A 25,002-nucleotide genomic window follows, 5' to 3' on the forward strand; every position below is an offset into this window, starting at 1 on the left:
TCACGCTACCTGACTTCAAACTATACTACAAGGCTACAGTAACCAAAACAGCATGGTACTGGTACCAAAACAGACATATAGATCAATGGAACGGAACAGAGCCCTCAAAAATAATACCACACATCTACAGCCATCTGATCTTTGACAAACCTGACAAAAACAAGAAATGGGGAAAGGATTCCCTATTTAATAAATGGTACTGGGAAAACTGGCTAGCCATATGTAGAAAGCCGAAACTAGATCCCTTCCTTACACCTTATAAAAAAATTAATTCAAGATGGATTAAAGACTTAAATGTTAGACCGAAAACCATAAAAACCCTAGAAGAAAACCTAGGCAATACCATTCAGGACATAGGCATGGACAAGGACTTCATGTCTAAAACACCAAAAGCAATGGCAACAAAAGCCAAAATTGACAAATGGGATCTAATTAAACTAAACAGCTTGTACACATCAAAGAAACTACCATCAGAGTGAACAGGCAACCTACAGAATGGGAGAAAAGTTTTGTAATGTACCCATCTGACAAAGGGCTAATATCCAGAGTCTACAAAGAACTTAAACAAATTTACAAGAAAAAAAATCACACAACCCCATCAAAATGTGGGCAAAGGATATGAACAGACACTTCTCAAAATAAGACATTTATGCACCCAACAGACACATGAAAAAATGCTCATCATCACTGGCCATCAGAGAAATGCAAATCAAAACCACAATGAGATACCATCTCACACCAGTCAGAATGGTGATCATTAAAAAATCAGGAAAAAACAGGTGCTGGAGAGGATATGGAGAAATAGGGACACTTTTACACTGTTGGTGGGACTATAAACTAGTTCAACCATTGTGGAAGAGAGTGTGGTGATTCCTCAAGGATCTAGAACTAGAAATATCATTTGACCCAGCCATCCCATTACTGGGTATATACCCAAAGGATTATAAATCATGCTGCTATAAAGACACAAGCACACGTATGTTTATTGCAGCACTGTTCACAATAGCAAAGACTTGGAACCAACCCAAATGTCCATTAGTGACAGACTGGATTAAGAAAATGTGGCACATATGCACCATGGAATACTATGCAGCCATAAAAAAGGATGAGTTCATGTCCTTTGTAGGGACATGGATGAAGCTGGTAACCATCATTCTCAGCAAACTATCGCAAGGACAGAAAACCAAACACCACATGTTCTCACTCATAGGTGGGAACTGAACAATGAAAACACTTTGACACAGGGAGGGGAATGTCACACACCGGGGCCTGTCATAGGGTGAGGGGAGGGGGGAGGGATAGCATTAGGAGATATACTTAATGTAAATGATGAGTTAATGGGTGTGGCACACCAACATGGCACACGTATATATATGTAACAAACCTGCACGTTGTGCACGTGTACCCTAGCACTTAAGGTAAAATAATGTAAAAAAAGGGAAAAATCCTGCCAAAAGGGTTTTTCAGGTGGATTGAGCCCAGATACTTCTGTAAAACAAATTAAAGAATATATTGGAGGCTTTGCGAAGTTTGAAAATATTGAAATTCCCATGGATACAAAAACAAATGAAGAAGAAGATTTTGTTTTCTCACATATACAGATGAAGAGCCAGTAAAGAAATGGTTAGACAGCAGATTATTATCAAATTGGTTCTGGGAAGTGTGAAATCAAAGGTGCACAACCCAAAGAGGTATGGAAGCTGCAACACCAAAACAAAAAGGAAGAACAGGTGCTGCAACCAGTGAATGAGGGGGCCCTAGGGGGTCGTGACCAAGGTCAGGACATAACTGGAATCAATGATCAAGTGACTACTATGATCTTGGATATGGGAATTACAATAGTGCCTATGGAGTGATCAAAACTGTAGTGGCTATGGCAGATACGATCATGCTGGGTATAACTATAGGAACCATGACTTTGCACAGGTGTATGCAGACTATAGTGGCCAAAAGAGCACTTATCGCAAGGCATCTCCAGGGGGTGACAATCACCAAAACAGTTATCAGTCATACTAAAGGAGGACATTGGAGAAAACAGGAGGAGATGCTAAAATAACCTATCTTGCAGGATGACATTGAAGATTGGTCTTTTGTTGATCTAAGATGATTATTTTGTAGAAGACTTTCTAGTGTACAAGACACAATTGTGTGCAACTGTATATAGCTGCCAATTCATGTTCTTTGTTTTTACTTTGTCCTTTGCTATTTATGTTATGACTCAATGTGGATTTGTGTTTACACACATTTTATCTGTATGATTTTATATTAAACCTCAAATAAATGCTTCCTTATATGATTATTTTTCTGTGTCAGGTACTGCATAGCTCCATAAAAATATAATTTTAAATAAGCAATAATTAAGGCACAGTTTGTTTTGCAGGGAGAAGTGATCCATAGGGAGAAACTGTGGTCCTTTATAAATAGCCAGCCACAGTGTCACCCTGTTTCCCAATATGTAGCTATATTCCATGCTCTTAAGGCTTTATCTCTCTGTTAACTGAAGCTTCCACCACATCTTCGGATGATGTTCTTTCCCCTCTGGATATCTGACGACACTTTCCTGAGACAAAGTCACAGTGTTGTGATCACTGGAAGCTTTCTAGTAGACAATTTGTCCTCTGGATTGTAACATAATGATTGTTAGTAGCTTCGTTTGCTTTGTTCTTGTCTCTGGAAAGCCATTTTTGAATTGCTAATTACTTCTTTGACTTTAGAGCTAATCAGTGGTCTGCTAGAAAAAGCTTTATATGCAATTATAATCATAACACCATGATGTTAATTCTCTTAGTAAAAATCCAAATAAATACAGAAAAGAACACTGTAAAACTGTGGTAGGAGCTATAAAGTATTGAAATAACACAAGGAATTTCACAGATAGGTATGAGATTATCCATTCAAGTATGATCAAAAGTTCAATTAAAATTTGAAGTAGTGGCAGAGTAACTAATTTAGTTATATTCTGTTAGTGTTACGTCACAGCCATCACAACACCGAACAAAATATTTTCTATTTGGGCATTCTGAGGAAGCTGTATTACAGTTAACTGCAAATGCCATGTGAGTTTAGAAAAAGTCATGATAGTAAATATCATTTTAATGTAGTTAGTGAATAAATTCGAGTAGGTAAGCATTTGTATATTCAGACGTTGGAAGGAATAGTGGAAAAGGTAAGTCTTAGGTATGTTAATATTGATCCAAGTGTGCCTGACTCGTGTCATTACAGTAGATTTTCCTGGTGCATTGAAAAGAAATAATTTCATATCTAGGTTTTAGAGGACCTGCGTAAACACAAACTTTGAATTTTGCATTCAGTATAGTTAATTGGATTTAAGGATGTTTGTCTCCAGCTTAACTACTGGGATTGGCACACATGTTCACATGTAGAGTAGTTAATCTTGTGCAACCGGTTTAAGTTTTTTATGCTTATGGACTTGCCTTTTAAAAAAATTTAGTGCCTACAACTTTATTTGTTCCAGTGATATTTGTACTTGTCGGGCTATCAAGTTATGATGCTCTTGTCCGTTTTTGCTTCTGTTTTTCTATTTCTCCTTATACCTAGGATAAGTACCAGTGTTGGCTATTGCAAGGGACTCTGCTTATTATTTCAACATGCAACTTTAGGGACTAGGAGGGAGTTCATTTTGTGCTGTCAGTAGGTACAGTATCTAGGGCAGTGAATCCTGTAAGTTCAAATGTATAATTAAGTGAAAAGTTGACCTTGAGATTGTCCTTTTCTCTGACCAAAAATGAATAAAGGCTTTTGAAATACATAAAAATAATAAAGAAATAATAATTTGACCTTACAGTGAGAGTTTATCTAAAATTGTCTATACTATAATTTCAATAAAATATAAACCTCATTTTAAAGGCCATAAATAGACATTCAGAACAGATTAAATGATGATGCACATTAGGCAACAATTCACAAAGTGTTCAACAAATTTTCATTTATGACTTATTATGTTCCTGATTCTATAAAAGTAAATGGAAACCATTGAGTAATTCATTCACTTATCCATTCAAAAATATTTATGTAGGGCCCAGTGCTGAGGATATGGATCTTATTTTCACTGGGGGACAAAGTGGCAGTGACATAATCAGTTTTATACAATTATAAACAGAGTGTGTATTTAAAGGGGAAAAGGGGTTTTCTTGAAGAAGTGGCAAAGCTAGAATCTATAGATATTATAAATGGGAGTTAACCTGGAGGAGAGTGTGATTTAAAGGTGGGAAAAAATATCTCAGAACTGCATATGCTGAGATCCTATGGCAAGGAGGAAACGGGGGACCAGGAGTAGTGGCTCATACCTATAATCCCAACAGTTTGGGGGACTGAGGCGGGAGGAGTGCTTGAGCTCAGGAGTTTGAGACCAGTGTGGGCAACATGGCAAGACCCTGTCTCTCAAAATATACAAAAATTAGCTGGGTGTGGTAGCACATGCCTATAATCTTAGCTACCTGGGAGGCTGAGGTAGGAGGATAGCTTGAGCCCAAGAGGTCAAGGTTGCAATGAACAATCATCACACCACTGCACTGTAGCCTAGGTGGCAGGGTGAGACTTTATTCAAAAAAAAAGAAGGAAGTGGGGCATTTTCCAAAAACTGAAAGAAGCCAGTTGTTTGGGGAGCACAGTCAAGATCACTGTGGTAGAGAAGAAGCAGGAGAGGTAGACAGTGGCCAAAACACAGAGAGTCCTTTAGGCTTTATTTAGGAATAGAGTCTTTATCCTAAAATCAATAAGAATCTATGGAGGAGATTTAAGGAAGGGGCTGACATGCTCAGATCTGATCTTTGGAAGGTCACTTCAGCCTGGGGTATTGAGAGCAGATTTGAGTGGAGGATTAGAGGAGATATACAGAGACCACTTAGGAGACTGTTACAGTAGATCAGATGAAACATGATATGTAGCTTAAACTAATTCAGTGGCAATGATGAGAAGTAAATAGGGTCAAAAGACTTAAGAGATAAAACTACAGTACTTGCTGATGGAGAGAATATACAAGGAGGTAGGGTCAGGGATTGCAGCGGAATAAGGAAAAGGAAACTGTCCAAGATCTCTTCCTCATTTCTTAACAGCACAACTAGATGGGATGGAGGAATAATTCACTGAAATATGAAACACTGGAAAAGGGCCAGATTTGGAGGCAGGTGTCAGGGAAGGTGAGAAGATAGCAATTTCATTAACTTGAATTTGAGTTGCCTTAGAGATGTCAAAGCAGGCAGGAGGGTTTAGAGCATGTAAGAGAGGGCTAGGCTGGAAACAGAAGTTTGAAAGTCCTTGATGATCTTTAATGTGATAGGTAAGATTTCCTAGAAAGAGAATGAATAGATAGATAGATAGATAGATAGATAGATAGATAGATAGACAGACAGACAGGAGTACTTAGAACTAAGCCTTGAAAAATTCCAAGATATAATGCTAAGGTAAAGGATGATGAGGTAAAAAGGAATCTTAAAAGAAATAGCAAGAGAAAAAGGAGAAAAATCAGATTAGTATGATATTCTAGAAACTAGTGGAAGAGAACCTTTCAAGAAAGAAGGAGACAACATATCCAATGCAGAAGTGCATACATAAACAAAAATGTAAATTGTTACAATTTTTTCTAAGGGATTAAGATAGTAATAACAAAATTAAGAATACAAACCAGACATCTGCTTCTGGCTATAATGCAGTATCAAAGAACAGGCTTACCCTTCCACTGTAAACAACTAGAAAACTGGAGAAAATATATAAAACCCATGTTTTCACAAATTGGATAACAGGCAAAACATGTCTGTGATCACTGAAGAAAATGAAACAAGTTGGGTGGAACTCATGATTGCCATAGCTTTCTGACTGGAGGTATACTTCAGGCCATACAACAGGGAGGGCATTCTCAAGCATTAGTAAGCTTCAGGAAACAGAGATCAGCAGTCAGGGAAGGGAAGGCCTCTGGAAGTTGTGAAGCAGAGTTATAAAAAAGAGGGAGCTATGCACAAAATCAGTTCATAAATCTGCATGTAGCTCTTCTTGAGTCTTTGCTGAATACTGAGAGGTGTGTGCAGAGAGGAAAGTAGTACAAATCCCAACAAAAATGGAACAGAAGATAAAACGCAAGCAGTTATTTGAGTTCACACAGGGATGAAGATGTTTGACCTCTTACTAGTTAAGGTGGAAAGTCTTTGTGAATCACCCCAGTCATTCACAGGAGAGACCTCAGGAGCCTTAGTAGAAAAACTAAAATTTGTTACAGTAAAGGCTACTCCACACACATTCTACCAAAGCTTAAAAACAAGCCTCAACCTCATCCATGAGTCTTAACTGCCTGCCAAAACAAGGCCCAAAACTATTTTTTTTAAAAAGACAGAAAAATCAGGCATTCAACAATATTGACATTTACAATATCCTGTATCCACTCAAGAAACACTAGAAGCACCAGGAATCAGATAAAAAAGTCGATCAATGAACAAAATAAAAATCCATAAATAGCAATGGGTACAAATATACAATTAGAAGAAATAAGACCTGGTATTCTATAGATCTGTAGGGTGACTACAGTTAATATTAATTTATTGTACATTTTGAAATAACTTGGAGAGAATAATTCAAATGTTCATAACATAAAGATAAATATTTAAGGTGATATATATCCCAATTACCCTGATTTGATTATATGAATGTATCAAATCATCACAAGTACCCTGAAAAATACGTTTCTACTATGTATCAATTTTTAAAAGCACAAAAAAATCCAGTAAATAAAAGATAGAGAAATGGCAAAAATGATAGAATTAGTATGAAAGAACTTGAAAATAGATCTAATAAGTGTTATAAGTATGCTACAGGGCTTAAAAGAAAACATAAACATAAGGAAAAAAGAGAGACAAAATTTCTAGAGCTGAAAAACTATAATATGTAAAATGAAAATGTCATTGGATAGAATTAACAGCAAATTACATACTGCAGAAGAAAAAAAATCAATGAACTTAAAAGATACAACAATAGAAGTTATCTAAAATGAAACACAGAGTGAAAAAAGACCAAAAAATTAACAGAACCTCCATGATATATCAGGTAATACCAAGAATACTAATATACATGTAAGTGGAGTGCTATAAGAAAGGAGAGGGAATGAAGAAAATATTTTAAAAAATAAAAGTAAAATGTTTTCAAATCTGAAAAAAAAGATAAAATCACAGATTGAAGAATACCAATGAACCACAAACCAAGAATTACAAGCCTTAATAAAACTATTCAAAGGCATTCAATAATCAAATTGTTAAAAAAAAAAAAACTGTCATAAAAAAATCTTAAAAGCAGCCAGTGGTGGGGTCAAGAATGGAGACATTATATATAGAAAAACACAGAGAAGAATGATCAAAGACTTTACAGATAAGAATGATCACTCTAAGAAACTATACAAGTCAAAAAAAAATGACAGAACATCTGCAAAGGGCTGAAAAAAAGTTTGTTTTTTTTTTTTTTTTTTTTTTTTTTTTTTTTTAAATCTATCAATTTATAATCCTACACACTCCATGAAAATACCTTTGAAGAATAAAGACAAAACAAAATTTTTTCAGGCAAATAAAAGTGAAGAGATTTTAGCTGCCCAAAAGGATTATTAAAGAAAGACCTGCACCATAAGAATTATTAAAGAAAGGCCAATCACAGTGACTCACGACTATAATCCCAGCACTTCAGGTAGCTCAAGGTGGGCAGATCACTTGAGTTCAGGGGTTTGAAACCAGCCTGGCCAACATGGCCAAACCCTGTCTACCAAAAATATAAAAAATTAGCTGGGTTTGATGGTGTGTGCCTGTAATCTCAGCTATCTGTGTGGCTGAGGCACCAGGATCGCTTGAACCTGGGAGGTGGAGGTTGCAGCGAGTCAAGATTGTGCCACTGCACTCCAGCCTGGGCAACAGAGCAAGAAAGAAAAATGATAACAGATGGAAAATATATGTAGCAGTGTTCACTGCATATATAGAGATGAAAAAGAAATTATAACAATGGCAAATTATAGAAGAAGGGAAATGGAAATATCATGTGTTAAGGGTTTTATATAATGAACAGACTGATAAAACATAATTTAAGATATACTGTAATGAGCTAACCTACAAATTCTAGAGGAACCACTAAAAATTATAACTAATAATCTCTTAGTACAGATAAAGTAGAATAAAACATAATAAAAGGGAGCAGAAAAGGCAAAGAAAATAAAATATAATAGATGGTGCAAGTAAAAAAAAACAGCAAGATGGTAGGCTTACATTCAACCATATTTTTAAGTATATTAAAGGTAAATGACATAAATACTATAATTAAAAGGCAGAGATTGTCAAACTTGATAAAAACAAGAAAAACAATATGGTATTTACAAAAAGCCCACTTTAAATACAAACAAAAGTATAGGTAAAAAATACAAGAACAGCAAAAGATATACCATGAAAACACTATACTATAAACAACTTTATGCCACAAAATTCAACAATGTAGATGAAATGTCCAAATTCCTAAATGACACAAATTACCAAAAATAACTCCAGAAGAACAGCAAATCTGAATTCCTTATATCTATTAACTCAATTACATTATTAAAAACTTCCTCAAAGAGAAAATTCCAGATCTAGACCATTTGACTGGTAACTTTCATCAATCTTCTGAGGAATAAATAATTATCAATCCCATACAAACTCTTTCAGAAATTAAAGGAGAAAAGAATACACCCCAAATCTTTTTATAATGTTGGTATTTGTATGATATCAAAGCCAAAAAATAAATTAGGAAAAGAGGTCAGGCGCGATGGCTCAAGCCGGTAATCCTAGCATTTCGGAATCCTAGCACATTGGATGTGTATGCCTCACATCATACACAAAAATTAACACAGGTAAAATTATAGGTTGGGTGCAATGGCTCACACCTATAATCCCAGCACTTTGGGAGGCCAAGGTGGGTGGATTGCTTGAGCTCAGGAGTTTGAGACCAGCATGGGTAATATGGCAAAACCTCACCTCCACAAAAAATAAAACATATATATATATATATATATAAAATGGGTGTGGTGGCCCACACCTGTAGTCCCAGCTACTCAGGAGGCTGACACAGGAGGACTGTTTAGGCCTAGGAAGTCAAGGCTGCAGTGAGCTGAGATCAAACCACTGTACTATAGCCTGGGCAACAGAGTAAGACCTTGATTCAAATATATATATAACAAAACACAATGAAAGAAAACAATATAGTGGACTTTATCAAATTTAAAACTTTTGTCATAAAAACTGTTCAGAAACCTAAGTTGTAAACAAAATACTAGGAGAAAACATCTATGGTACAGATATCTGACAAAGCACTTGTATCCAAATACATAATGAATTTTTAAAATCTCAATAGTAAGACAACCTAATTTTAGGAAGGGTAGATTATTTGAACATATGCTTCACAATAGAAGACATACTAATGCTCAATAAGCATATTAAAAAATGTTCAACATCCTTAGTCATCAGGAAAATGCAAATTTAAATTACAATAAGATGCCACTACACACACACTACAATGGATAACATTTATTATTATTACTTTTATAGACAAGGTATTTCTCTGTCGTGCAGGCTGGAGTGCAGTGGTGCAATTATGGCTCACTGTAGCCTCCACCTCCTGGGATCAAGCATCTTCCTACCTCACCTCCTGAGTAGCTAGGACCACAGGCACATGCCACCACACCATTACTTTTAGTAGAGATGTCTCACTATGTTGCCCTGGCTGGTCTTGAACTCCTGGGCTCAAGAGTTCTTCCTGCCTCAGCCTCCAAAAGTGCTGAGATTACAGGTGTGAGGCACAGCACCCGGCCTAAAATTTAAATGTTGATAATATCAAGTGTGGACAAGAAAGTAGAGTAACTGAAACGTTGCACATTGCTGGCAGGAGTGTAAAATGGTATAGCCATTTTGGAAAACTGTTTGGCAGTTTCTTAACTGTTAAGTAGCTAAACATAAACTTATTCTGGGACCCAGCAATCTCAAGCGAAACAACGTACACCTCCACAAAAAACTGTACATAAATATACATACATTACTCATCATAATCAAAAACTGAAACAACTCAAATGTCCATCAACAGGCAGATGAATAAAGAAATAAATATATGCATAATAGTCCCCCCTTATCCTCGGGAGATGCATTCAAGACCCCCAGTGGATGCCTGAAACCTTGAATAGTACCAAACCCGGTATATGCTATTTTTTCTTATACTTACATACCTATGATAAAGTTTAATTTATAAATTAGGCACAGTTAAAGATTAACAAAATAACCAATAATAAAATAGAATGTTTATAGTAACACTGCACTTCAGCCTGGGTGACACAGTGAGACCCTGTCTCTTAAAAAAAGGAAAAAGAGGCCAGGCACGGTTGCTCACGCCTGTAATCCCAGCACTTTGGGAGGCCAAGGTAGGTGGATCACGAGGTCAGGAGATTCAGATCATCCTGGCTAACACGGTGAAACTCCATCTCTACTAAAAATACAAAAAATTAGCTGGGCATGGTGGCGGGCACCTGTAGTCCCAGCTACTCGGGAGGCTGAGGCAGGAGGATGGTGTGAACCCAGGAGGCAGAGTTTGCAATGAGCCAAGATTGTGCCACTGCACTCCAGCCTGGGAAAAAGAGCTAGACTCTGTCTCAAAAAAAAGAAAGAAAAAAGAAAGAAAAAGTACCATACTTGACAATGACAATTACCCCCTGTATAGGCTATATAAACAAATAGACCAGCAATTTCAGGGAAAGATAGCTTGAAAGAGAATCTGCACTACTATTATAATACTGGGGTGAGTGGATTATGCTACAGTTCCAGGTTTGGACAAACTAGAGAGATTTCAACATCTCTTCTTCTGAGCCTTTGGAAAAATGGAATTTTTATTTCTAGGACTGTCAATTCACCAAAATGAACTATAGAACCCTAAATGAACAATATGCAAGACACAAAATCAAGATATCTTCTGAATGAATTGTATTTAAAATAATATTTTCTAACTAAATATCACACCAAAAATTTTAAAGTAAATCAGAAGTATCTAATTAAAAGTTTACAAAGTAAGTACAGAATGTAGTTGCCTTATACATACAGAAAGGTCTACTGATTTCTGACATGACCATGCAATATGATTGTTTTCCTCTTAGTAACATATTTGAAATAAAAAATATGCTGAAGATGTTTTATTAAAAGGCCAAATTCTTTGCTATGTGACATCCTATGGCTCAGGAATTTTAATTCTTTCTTTTATTGACATATTTCTTTTTGAATTTCAAACACAGTATTTATGATCTGAAAAGGTACATGTACTAATTGGCCTTTTGTCAATATTGTTTAGTATTATTTTACTTCCACCTTAGAAGAGTAAGAGGAAAAGTTAAATAGTGATTGATTTATCCAGATTTAATTTTAATATCTTCCATGTTCATCAAGAATGTGCAATATTATAATTTTCTAACTACCATAGAATTTTAACATTTTACCAGCAACAATCTTTTTACGTGCCTTCTTTTCATATGACGTATTTGTCATGCTCACTCTACAGAACATTTGGCATAATGGTACTTCTTAATCAAAATGGATAAATACCCTCTTATTTTAAAAATCTACATACTTAGATATTGAGGTGGAAAGTATGTTTTACACCCAAACTATAATCCTGTTAATGGATTTGGCTGCCTTTTCTTATAAAAGACCTGCTGTATTTAAAATTTTGCTTTGATAGAGAACAGAAAAGAGCTCTGTTATAAAAAACAAAGGCTTTTTAAAAGTAGTATTGAAAATAAATAATTGGCTTTTGTTCATTAGAGGCTAAATCTATTTTGTGGTTTGAAAGAGTTAAGAACAGATTGCTTCCCTCAGATTCTTAGCAAAGAAATGTTTTTGTCAATTAATATTCTTTGCTAAGAACAGTTTTCCAGTGCTGTTTTCAAATGGAATAATATTATAAATAGGCCTGTCCAAAGGACAATTCTTGGGCTTTTTTCTAAGATCTTAAGGTCTTAGAGGATAATAATTATGGCATGCCAGTTCAGAAGCATGGTAGAAGACAAAAAATCATGTTTCAAACAGGAAATGTACTGGGAGAAAAAGTTACCATAGGTAGCCTTTCTTTCAAATTAAATAAAAGGAACATCACCCACAAATTATGCCAGTCTTCCTCTTCTCATCAGGCTTTTGCCCAACATTTACATCCCAGGATGATAGCAGGAAAAGAACAGGAAGCAAAGAATTGAGTGCCATTGCAAAAGGCCCAGAAACTGTAAGAACACAGCATTCCATTCACCCAGTGTTGTTCTCCTGCTTCAGCTTTATCCTCTCTTCCAGCCTGTGCTGAAGTCACTGCCACTTTATGAGAGTCAGTAGCAATTACTATGTGCCAGACACTATCCTAAGAGTCTTAGCTCTTTTAACTCATTAAATACTCACAACAATGTTTGAGTAACACCGTGCTTCTCATTTTGCAAATGGAGAAACTGTGGTTCAAGATCATTCAGCTGCTGAGTGGACAGACCAGATGCAAACCCAGGCAATCTGGCTCCAATGCCCGCAAAGGTTTCTATTCTACCCTCTCTCCAGTAAAGGGAGATGACTACAGTTAGTGGCTCCTCAACAGGCATAGAAGAAGATCAGTCACTGTTTTTTTTTTTTTTTTTTTTTTCAGTAAACAGCTGCTCCCTTGTTAAGGTAGGGGTAAGGTCCTAGAATTAGGGACAGGAAGGCAAGACATAAGTAGGAGTAAAGCAGAAAGGCATATCTCGAACAAAAAAAAAAAAGAGTCACCCAGGCAGAGTGGCTTACCTCTGTAATCTCAGCACTTTGGGAATCTGGGGTGGGAGGATCTCTTGAGACCAGAAGTTTGATCCCAACCTGGGCAATATAGTGAGACCTCATCTCTACAAATAACAATAATGATAACAAAAATGGCCAAGTGTAGTGGCCTGTGCCTGTGGTCCCAGCTACTTAGGAGGCTGAGGTGGCAGGATCACTTGAGCCTGGGAGACCAAGGCTGCAGTCAACCATGATGGTGCCACTGCACTCCAACCTGGGGACACAGCAAGTCTGTCTCAAAAAAAAAAAAAAAAAAAAAAAAAAAAAAAGAAAGAAAGAAAAAAAGAAAAAGAAAAAAGTGAAGGCAGGAGAAAATCTATTCAAACATAGCTTCTGGAAAATTGAAAACAAACAAGGGGTGAAAATAGACTTAAGAGCTATAGTAATGTGATAAACATTTTTGGGAAATTTCTTTCAAAATAAAAATAATCAAAATATAGACTGAGACCATGTAGTATTTCATTTTATACACAAATTAACCTAGGCCAGGAAATATTTCTGCCCAACCGAGTCATTTTACAGATGGGTAAACACAGGCTATAAAGATTGAATGCCCTGCCCAAGACTTGAGGAAGCAGGCAGGACAGGCAAGGCTACAAGCCACCCACACCTCCTGACTTTGAGCTCAGTGCTCTTCCACCAACTATATTAAACACAATTTATCAGCTTTTAAAACACAAATGCCATAGTCAATAGGTTGCAATTCAATTTTAAGAACATAAAAAATAATTACAGTGTACCCATATCGAAGGTTAAATACACAATACCTCAGGCTATCACCTTCTCAATAGCCAAATAATATTGTAAAGTAGTAGTTAGATAAAGTAGTCATTTTTAAATGTGAGGAGGAGAATTATTGGCATAACTGCACTTTTTTTCTTCCAATATTTTATCCATATAACATTTTCAATATTTACATTATTTTAAACTTGGAAAATTTAGTCACATGCATATACACATATATACAGCAAACATGGTGAAATGACTGAATCTCATTAATTTCTTCTTCTCTATAAGGGAAATCAAAGGGTTGAATAGAAAGGGATTTAAGCTGAGAGTTATTAGGCCAGTATTAACACTGATTTATAATCTCTAAGATTCCTCTAGTCCTAAAATTCTATAATTTTAGAAAGCTCATAATTGAAAAAAACATTGGATTAAAATATTAAATTTAAGTATTTGACTAATGAGATTATGACATACCACCTAAAGAAAATGATTTCTAGTGGTTTCAAAAAAGGGAGAAGAGGCTGGGTGCAGTGGCTCATGCCTGTAATCCCAGCACTTTGGGAGGCTGAGGTAGGAGGATTGCTTGAGCCTAGGAGCTCAAGACCAGCCTGAGCAACATAGGGAGACCTCATCTCTATAAAAAATAAACAAAATTTGCCAGGCATGGTGGCACATGCCTGTGGTCCCAGCCACTCAGGAGGGCTGAGGCAGGAGGATCACTTGAGCTGGGGAGGTTTAGACTGCAGGGAGCTGAGATCTTGCCACTGCACTGCAGCCTGGGTGACAGAGCAAGACCCTGTCTTGAAAAAATAATAATAATAATAAGATTTACAAAAAGTTGATAAAATACTGGTGATTATGTTATCTATGGGATTACAAATTATGTTAGTTAATAAAGAAATTTTTACCACTCTTAACAAATAGAAATGGGGGGGGGAGGCAAACAGTTAATGTAAAGTAGAAATAAGAAGTTCTTTCCTGATATAAACTCTTAGATACTAAAGCCCTCTGTGTTTATGCACACTAGCATAGGAACACTAGCATACTTATACAAAAAGTTCAGAAGCTTATATAGTTCACACTTTTTTTTAAGTTTAAACGTTAATAATGTTGTAAGAAATAGAGAAGTACATTACGCCTCATTTTCATAGATGTGGGAAAGAGACAATGGAAAAATAAGTGACTTTTCCAAGGCCAAACAGTAAATCATTAAATGCCTATGATTTTAAAAATCAAGTTTTCAACGGACCATAAAATGAATTAATTCTGTGTGGGCAGATATTTTCTTTTATCAAATTCTCTACATTATAGGAATTTCCTCGTCTTTCTTTCTATTGTGTTTTTGTTATTTATGTCCTACTTTTACATCATTTAGAAATGTCCAAAGAAGCCTACTCCTCTCAATACCACTGGAGATTTCATTGACCTTTCTCAGTTTGATCACAATAATGATCACTGTCTCTGATAATCAGTGTATCTGAGATTCAAATTCATTGGAGCTAAATAATTTAAGTGATCTTTAAGACACAGAAAAAAGCAAAAGAACAAGATTAAAATATAGTCTTTCAAAGACTTACTTCTAGTAATTGGGGTAGACAGAAGAGAAAAAACTGAAACGACAACAAAATACACAAAAATGGCAGGGAAATAATGAACATTTTATCTAAAGATATTCTACTAAAACTTTGAGGTCTCACTCACACATCTCTCTTACTAACACTTTTGAGGATATATTTCCAAATTTACTTATTTTAAATTCTTTAAGTGTAATCGTGTTGTAAATGATATATATTATGAAGTACAAATACAGAAAATCTATGAGTACAAGAAAAAAGATATATAATGTGGACATATGTAGTATAGACAATTCGAATAAATGTTAGTGAAAGTTATGTGATGGACTGTGCTTCACTACTTGAAAATCTTGGTTTAATGGTTGGTCATAGAAGAATTCAAACTCTAAGATCAGTTCACCCCCATACTTGGCTTTAATGAATACAGTCATTAAAATAGACACTGGAAAAAATATGGAAGAAGTACAAAATAGGCTCTATGTAATCAATTACGATGCTCAAATTTCAATTCATGGGCTGGGTGCTATGGCTTACACCTATAATCCCAACACTTTGGGAGGCCAAAAGGGGAGGATCACGTGAGGCCAGAGGTTTAAGACCAGCCTGGGCAACATAGTGAGACCCCATCTCTACAAAAAAACCTAAAATGTAAAAATTAGCCAGGCATGGTGGCACACGCCTGTAGTCCCAGCTACTCAGGAGGCTGAGGCAGGACTGCTTGACCCCAGGAGTCTGAGGCTGCAGTAAACTATGGTCACACCACAGCACTCTAGCTTTCTGACAGGGCAAGACCTTGTCTCAAAAAAAAAAAAAAAAAAAAAATCAATTCCATCCACCAATTATGCAAAGATTGTAATTTAGTCTTTTTCTCTAGTGAATTTCTGGCTCTCTGAGGTCAACAGTTTTTCCTTCACAAGAGTTTTTTTTTTTTAAATGTTTTAACCTAAGCGGGATTTCTGATCCTGAAATGCATTAGGAAATATTTTTTAATCATGTTAGAAAATGTTTTCAAATTTATTGAGTCTTCTATATAAGCGAGTTCTAAGATGTGCTTATGTCATTATTCAAAATTTTTTTATTTGTAATAGCTTTATTGGGGTCTAATTTACATTCCATAAAATATACCCATTAGAACTGTATTATTTTAATAAATGTATTATTGTGTAACCATTACCACTATCCACTTTTAGGACATTCAGTCACTTGTATTAAATCCTCCCATCCCAGTCTAAGGTAATCACTTATCTGTCTTCTATCTCTATATTTTTTCCCTTTTTGGGAGTTTCATATAAATGGTATCATACAAATGAGGCTTCTTGTCTGCCTTTTTTTCTCTTGGCATAATATTTTGGAGGTTTATCGATACTGTGCCATGTATCAGTAGTTCATTATTTTTAGGGCTGAATAGTATTCAGGTATGCCATGTTTTGTTTTGTCAATCATCGGCTCATAAATAATTAGATTATTTCCAATGTTTTGCTATTATTAACAATATTACTATCGTTCATGTAAAAGTCTCTGTGGACATACATATTTACTTCTATTGAAGTAGGACTGCTGGGTCATACAGTATAAGTTTATATTTACATATATAACTTTTTTTTTAGACTAGGCCTCTCTACATTGCTTGGACTGGCATGCAGTGGCTATTGACAGGTGCAATCCCACTACTGATCAGCACAGGAGTTTTGACCTGCTGTTTCCCACCTGAGCTGCTTCCCCTCTCCTGAGGCAACCTGGTGGTCCCTTCCTCCCAGGAGGTCACCATATTGATGCCTAACAGTACAGACACCTGATCAGCATAGTGCACTATCGCCCAGAACTCCTGAACTCCAGGGATCCTCCTGCCTCAGCCACCTGAGTAGCTAGGTCTACATGCATGCAACATTGTGTCTGGCTATGTTTATGTTTTCAAGAAGTTGCTAAATGACTCCAAAATGTGTGTATACCATTACACATTTAACAATTTATGAGAGTTGCAGTTTTTTCACATCTTTGTCATCACTGTGTATTGTCAATATTTGGCTTATATCCATTTAACTGGTAGTGTACTGGTATCATATTGTGGTTGTAATTCGCATTTCCCTAATGATTAATATGTTGAACATCTTTTCATGTGCTTACTAATCATTCATATGCCTTTTTGGTGAAATCTCTATTAAAACATTTTATTTTTAATTGAATTGCTTATCTTATTTTTGACATTTAGCATGCTTTATATATTCTAGATACAAGACCTTTATCAGATATTTGACCTAGGAATTTTTTCACAGGCTGCTATTTGTCTTTTCACTTTCTTACTTGTATCTTTTGGAGAGCAAAACTTTTCATTTTTATAAAATGTGATTTATCGATTTCTTCTTTAATGGATCACAATTTTGGTGTTGTATCTAAGAAACCTTTCCAAAAGCAAGGTTGCAGAGATTTTCTACCGTTTTCAGATATAATTTTAGCTCTTACATGTAGGTCTGTGATATATATTAATTTTTTTCTACATGGTGTGAGGTAAGAAATTAAGTTCAGTATTTTGCATATGAATATGCAATTATTCCAGTAGTATTTCTTTAAAAAAGCATCCCTTTCACTATTGCTCTGCTTTGTCATCTTTGCTGAAAACCAACTGATTGTAAATATATTAATTTCTGTACCCTCTATTTCATTGATCTAAGTGTCTATCATCATGCCAATATTACATTCTACTATTATAGCTTTATAAGTTTTGAAATTAGTATTGTAATAACTCTTAACCTTTTTTTACAAGATTGTTTTTGATATGTATTAACATTTTATTTTTATTTTTTTTATTTATTGTTGAGATGGGGTCTCATTCTGTTATCCAGGCTGGAGTTCAGTGGTGTGATCACAGCTCACTGCAGCCTTGACTTCCTGGGCTCCAGCCATCCTCCCACCTCAGGCTCTTGAGGAGCTGGGACCACAGGTGTGAGCCACCATGCCTGGCTTATTTTTGTATTTTGGTAGAGATGGGTTTTTGCCATGTTACCCAGGCTAGTCTTCAACTCCTGAGCTCAAGCAATCCACCCCCTCGGCCTCCCAAAGTGCTGGGATTACATGCTTGAGCCACTGCACCCGGCCTGTATTTCCATTTTAAAATTGACTTCTCAAGTCCTATAAAAATGCTTGCTAAGATAATGATAGAGATGACATTTAATCTATAGATCAGATTAAATAGATAGATAGGTCTTATGCTTGTTTTCTAAAATTTATTCTTAAATATTGTCTTCTTTCTCATGTTATTGTAAGTGGAACGGTTTTTTTTTTTTTTTTTTTTTTTTTTTTTTTTTTTTTTTTTTTTTTTTTTTTTTTTCCGATATGGAGTCTTGCTCTGTCACCCAGGCTGGAGTGCAGTGATACAATCTTGGCTCACTGCAACCTCCGCCTCCCAGGTTCAAGCTATTCTCCAGCCTCAGCCTCCTGAGTAGCTGGGATTACAGGTGCCCACCACCACACCCGGCTAATTTTTGTATTTTTAGTAGAGACAGTGTTTTACCATGTTGGCCAGGCTGCTCTCGAACTTCTGACCTCGTGATCCATCCACTTCAGCCTCCCAAAGTGCTGGGATTACAGGCGTGAGCCACTGCGCCCAGCCACAACTGTCTTTTAAAATTCATTTTCAGATTCCTAGTTCCTAGCATATAAAAATATAACTGACTTCTATATATTGATCTTGTATTTTGTGACCTTGTTAAATTCATTTATTAGGTCCTAGTAGGATTTTTTATGTATAAGATCAAGTAATCTGTAAATAAAGATATCTTTAATTTTTCCTTTTCAATCAATATGCCTTTGATTTATTTCTCTTTCCTTGTTACACTAGCTAGAATCTCCAGTAAAATGTTGACTGAAAGAATTGAGAATGGATATCCTTATTTATTCTCCCATTCAAGTACTAATGAGCTCTGTCCCTTCTTGCTCTCCTTGGTTTCTTTTCTCTTTTTTTTTTCCGAGACAGAGTCTCACTCTGTCACCCAGGCTGGAGTGCAGTGGCAGGGTCTCGGCTCACTGCAGGCCCCACCTCCCAGGTTCAAGCAATTCTCCCTACCTCAGCCTCTTGAGTAGCTGGCACTATAGGCACCCACCACCATGCCAAGCTAATTTTTGTATTTTTAGTAGAGATGACATTTTGCCATGTTGGCCAGGCTGGTCTTGAACTCCTGACCTGAAGTGATCTGCCCACCTTGGCCTCCCAAAGTGCTGGGATTATAGACATGAGCCACCATGCCCGGCCCTCCCTACTTTCTGAGATCAGACATAAGGTATGTTCAAGGTGGCATGGCCATATACTTTATTCTCAAAAGGAAAGCATGGAGTCTTTCACCATAAACATGTTGTTATCTGTTGGTATTCATAGATGCACTTTATCACACTGACGAAGTTCCCTTCATCATACTCTTAGTCATACTGTTAGTATGCTGAGCATTTTACCATGAATCGGTGTTGGATCTTGTCAATTGCTTTTTCTGGCACATATTGTCATCTTCATTTTTTTTTTTGTATTTTAAAAATTTACTAAACTACAGAAAAATGTGGAAGTTCCTGACAAGATGATTAGTAGGTACTGTTGTCTTGCTGTGCTGATCTAACTCCAGAGATGTACAGAAAACAACAACAACAGTGGCCCAGGGATGTAAAGGGCCAGGCATCATGGCTGAAGGACAGAGTGAGGGCAGATATTTTTTGAATGATTTATTTTCTCTCTGCTACTGCTCTAATAAGCTTCTTTCTACCTCTATGAAGCAGACAAAAGAGCTCTGAAGTTAGGGAAATAATGAGGTCATATTTTCTGAGGTTTTATTTTAGAAGAACTTCAGATCTAGCGTTTTACAACAGCCCTCTACTGTGGTGATCATTTGATGACCCAGTGTTAGCACTGAGTAAAGAGCTGCTTTCCAAATGGAGATGATGGATAACTTGCCAGGTGCCCTGCATCTGTCTGACAACCTTCTTTTACTTTGAGTTTTGCACAAAGCTGCTGGCTGTATGGGATCTGTCAGTAATTAGCACACTTCCAACATAGGTCCACTTATGGTAAGTGTCACCTTCATTTTGAAGAACAGTTTTGCTACATATAGAATTCTTGATTGACAGGTTTTTTCTTTCAGCATTTTGAATATATCCTTTTACGACTCTCTAGTATCTTTTGTTTCTAATGAGAGGTCAGCTGTTAATTTTACTGTGATTCCCTTGTGTAAAATGAGTTGTTATTTTCTTGCTGCCTCAAAATTTTCTTGTTGTTTTTGTCTTTCAGCAGGCTAAGATGTATCTAGTTGTGCCTCTCTTTATGTTTATTCTACTTGGTGTTTGCTGAGTGTCTTTGATGTGTGCATTAAGATTTTAAACAGATTTGGGAAGTTTTAGGACATTGCTTCTTCAAATATTTTTTCTATACCCTTCCATCCCTCCTTTCTTTCTGGGGCTCCCAGCATAAATTGGTATACTTTGATTCTGTCCCACAAGTCCCAGAAGCTTTGTTCATTTTTCTTCAATCTTTCTTCTGTTCTTTAGGTTGGATATTTTCTATTAGTCTGTCTTCAAGTTCACTGATTCCTTGTTCTGCCATCACAAATTTGCTATGGAACCCATACAGCAGATTTTTTAATTGTTGTTATATTTTCAACTCTAAAATTTTAGTTTCTTTTCATAGTTTATATTTCTCTATTTAGAGTCCATATTTGTTTAGTCATTTCATCTTTAAGTTTTAAAACATACTTATACTAGCTGTTTTGAATTAGTTGTATACTAAATCCAACAAGTGGGGCCACTTAGAGTATCTAATGGCTGATTATTTTCCTGAATTTCAGTCACACTTTCCTGTTTTATGCAGGTCTCATAATTTTGCTGATAATTCAGTATTTTAAATAAAATAGTGTAGCAATTTTGGATGACATCTGATTTTCCTCCTGAGAAATTTTTAAATTGCTGGAACTTAAACATCAGAATCTATTTCTCCTGCATTGTAAAACTACTGATGTCTCTAATAAATTATTTTCCAGCCTGATTCCTAAAATGTATAATAGAAATACAAGTTCCAATATTTTCTTTCCATACCAATGATGTGGCAAAATGATTCTACCCTGAAAAAGAAATTATATCACTAATTTTCTCAAAGTCCTTCTCTTATCTCCAACTTGAAAGGATGAGAACAGAGAATTGAGGAATACAGGGTTTTGATATGGGAGAGTAGGGGATAGAAACACCGCACAAAAAAAAATTATTTTGCCTAACTCAGGTTGGCAGTAATTTGATTCTAGATAGATAATTCATTTTCTATTATTTGCTTATTTAAAAAAACCTTTAGGGTGCTACTCTTCATAGTTCAACAAGTCATAATACCTGTTTTCTTTTGTTTTAAAATATTTGCATAATTTGTAAATGAAGCCTTGGATGGCAAGGAACAGGGACTCACTAAAGGCAAACAAGGAAAAGAATGGAGTAGGGATGATCACAGGAAACAAAAATCTCACAAAACAAAAAGAAAATGAAGTTTATTTAAGTATGACCTTATGAGGAGAATAGTGTAAGGAAGGAAAAACACTTTTCCTCTATCCTCCTAGGTTCAATGTCTGAGAATGAAACTGATAAAAGACAGACTGACAAGAGAAAAAACATTTAATTACATATGTACACAAAAGCTTCACAAAGAAATGTGACTCAAGGAGGCAATTAGAATTTTTGACCGATACCGTCTTAACAGAAGTGATAAAGTATGAAGAGGCTACACAAAGGAGAGGGGGTATGGGGCTTCCTGTGGAGAACAGAGTTGAGGGGGGAAAGTTATGGAAAGGTGCTAGGAAACATATAAGTAAGGGTTGTCTATTAACGTGTGTTACGTGCATAAGTGTCCTCTCCAGTAATAAGAGTCATTTCCAAGTAGATCCTTTCCTGGTAGTAGAGAGGGAGACAACTTTACAAATAGAAAGTAATGGCCTACTTTTAGATAGAAAAGCAGAAGGGAAAGAGTTTTTCTTGCATCTGCTATTTCTCAATTGCTTTCAGCTCAAAATATTCCTTATGCCAAAATGGCACATTTTGGGGTAGGCATATTGTTGTCCCATCAATAGGAACCCAGAAAACATCAGGACCAAGACAGTGCTCTCTCTGGTTCACTTGTCCTCTCAATTTCAAACTCCCTGAGAAATAATCTGATTGGCATCATTACCAGTTAGGGGGCAATGGGTTGGCTACATGGGTCAGGTCTCCACAGGGGCTGATGCCATGCCAGGTGCATTGTTATGAGGTGTGCAGGGCTGCCTCCTTCAAGGGCTGTGGATATACGTACTAGGAAGCATGACTATTACACATACCAGATGTTTGATGCCATTCTGATTTTACGAAGTTGTTAAAATCTCATGACCCCACTGTTTTCCAAGAGACAGAACAACCTAGAAGTTTCATACACCAAAAAAAAAGTAACCCTTGTTTAACTTGCTTAGCAAAGCTGAGTTTCAAAACCTCTATTCTGCTCTATCATACTTTATCTGATTTTTCCGCATTGAACAGCTAATCCCAACTTTTCCTGATTCTCTCCCAACATCCTGATTCCAATTTTTTATTATTCAAAGTCAAGTTCTTCCAAGAACTAAACAAAGGACTACTAAATATTGGCTTTTCTTAGTGTGGGAGGTGTTTCAGTAGTTTAAGGCAGTGAGGGACACAGTCATGACCATGATGTGGATCCTATCCGTTAGGGGAAAAGGTTCACACAAAAATAACCACAACATGGGAGAGAGTATCAAGGGTCACAATACAGTAAGAAAGAACTCACCCTCTCAAGAATGGGGAAGGCCAGGAAACTTTTAGAAAGTTTTTACAGGTAATTATTAGGCAGAGTCATGGGAGGATTTACATAATATATTCAGAGGATGGGGATGGGGTGGGGCTCAGCCAATCCTGAAACCACCACAGCCACCTGAGCAGAACTATTATTAAGCCCTAGCAACCCTTCTCAGGACCCGCTTATCCCACCACTCTCTTTCCCTCCTTTGCCACCCACCTCTGTTTCAACATTCCTCTTTAAAAAGAAAACCCCAAAATTATCAGTATCGGTGTACTTTTTGAAGGTTTTATCTTTACCTCCCCTACTCCTACATAGACACCCAGATACGACAAGAGACTCAGTGTTCCTGCTTCCTCCTATTCCTTGCTGCCTCTGCTATGCTTCTTAGGGGATTTACCACTAATTTTTATGGGATAATATGAAAATAATAAACATTGGAAAGTTACAAAGATTTCATAACCTTAAAAGTTTCAGGTTGACTTCTTTCTGAGCTGGTAATTGAAAAGTTGTTTGAATTTCTGCTGTTTACTTTTGTTCTTGAGGGTGGAGTCACCAAACCTCTTAATATTCTAACCTTGCCCTGGGCCCCAGTGTCAGCCTGAGCACAGGCCCTCTTCCCACTCCTACTTCCCAACGCTTTTTCCAAGGTGGCCAGGCTAGCAGTTTAAATCATCTTCTTCTCAAGCTGGTCATTTGCATTTCTGTGGATCCTCAGGCTAGGTGACAATGGTTTCATTCCTTCACTGGAAATCTGGAATTGGGCCATTGCAACTTGGAGGCAAAGGACATTTTTGTAGGAGAGAACTTAATTGGCAAAATAAGCTAGGATTTTGAGGAGAAAGCACAATCTTCAAAATTATTTCTGTTGTATTCAAGGGTCAAAACATTGGCAACAAAGCAGAAACCTCAAGAAATTCCCTTCAGACAGTTTCTTGGTGAAAAGAAAGGCCAGTAGATACAGATGGTGGTAGAGTAGAAAGAAGGTGGTTTTACCAAAAGCCAGATATTCGGAAGACTTAGGAAAAATCTTTGGAGAAGAGGGTGTAACACATCATGTAAGAGATAAATTATAATCAATAGAGCAAAATCCTGGTAGAGAGAAGATGGCTTATGTTTAGGAGCATAAGTGGACTATGAGCTTTGAAGAGAAATGAGGACACCCCTTCTCAGCCATGACTGAAGGAGGTACAGATGTGTGAAAACTAGGACTGGGTTTTAGGAAAGTTAAGTTGAGGAACCTCATGGTGGATCCTTCAGTAGAGTACGAGGCAAGATCATTTGCAGAAGTGGAGGAAAACCACGTAAAGTGGGGGCTTGAGGAAAGCAGACATAGGACAGGTTTGGAAGTGGCCTGGATAATGTTCCTGGATAAGTTCCAGATACTCATCCTCCTGATGAGGAAAGGAATTGAGAATCAGTGAAGACACAGCCAAGTCTGAATAGCATGAACTTTTAGTGGAATGAAGTGATTCTTTCACCCTATCTAGCAATGCTTAGTAGCGCAGGAGCAAGTTCAAAAGAAACCTTTCAACTAAATACAAAAATAAAATAATTAATGTTGAGTGGCAGCTATTTCAGAGGACATTATTCATGGTGGATTTTAGAAACATTTTAATTATGACAAACACGAAATCTACAATATCAAAATAGTCATCAGAGAAAAACACACACACACAAAGATTATTGGAGTAATAATAAGCTTTTTTCTTCTTTCTATGCTAGCCTAAGACAAGAGAAAAGGAAAGACCCATTTTTTCTTTCCATTAGACACATCTTCCATTCATTCGATGTTATTGAAATTTTTTTTTAAAAAAAGCAAAATCATTGGTATTTTTCATTGAACATGTGTCTTATATAACAATTTGTCGTTTACTTTTTCTATTCTATAAATAAAAACACATACTAAAAAGCCAGAAGAAGTTAAAAACAGCCTATTTCCATGATGGCCAGCCATGGCACAGCACTTCCTGGCCCTTGCAGATCCCTTCTCAATTCTGAAAATATTTAGGGGGAACATTCACATGTTCACCTTTTTTTTACTACAAACGTGGAGAGGTTTTTTTTTTTTTTT

The 25,002-nt window shown here is 36.4% G+C and overlaps 1 protein-coding gene and 1 pseudogene across 1 annotated transcript in view; one reads left to right on the forward strand and one right to left on the reverse strand.

Moving 5' to 3' along the window:
• LOC108517471 (heterogeneous nuclear ribonucleoprotein D-like pseudogene) overlaps window positions 1-1,856 on the forward strand; it is a 6,292-nt pseudogene extending 4,436 nt beyond the window's left edge.
• LOC108517473 (atherin-like) overlaps window positions 1-25,002 on the reverse strand; it is a 65,710-nt gene that overhangs the window by 37,744 nt on the left and 2,964 nt on the right. The window lies entirely within an intron of this gene.

Source organism: Rhinopithecus bieti, unplaced genomic scaffold (genome assembly GCF_001698545.2).
Source record: "Rhinopithecus bieti isolate Rb0 unplaced genomic scaffold, ASM169854v2 scaffold_41274, whole genome shotgun sequence".
Lineage (NCBI taxonomy): Eukaryota > Metazoa > Chordata > Mammalia > Primates > Cercopithecidae > Rhinopithecus > Rhinopithecus bieti.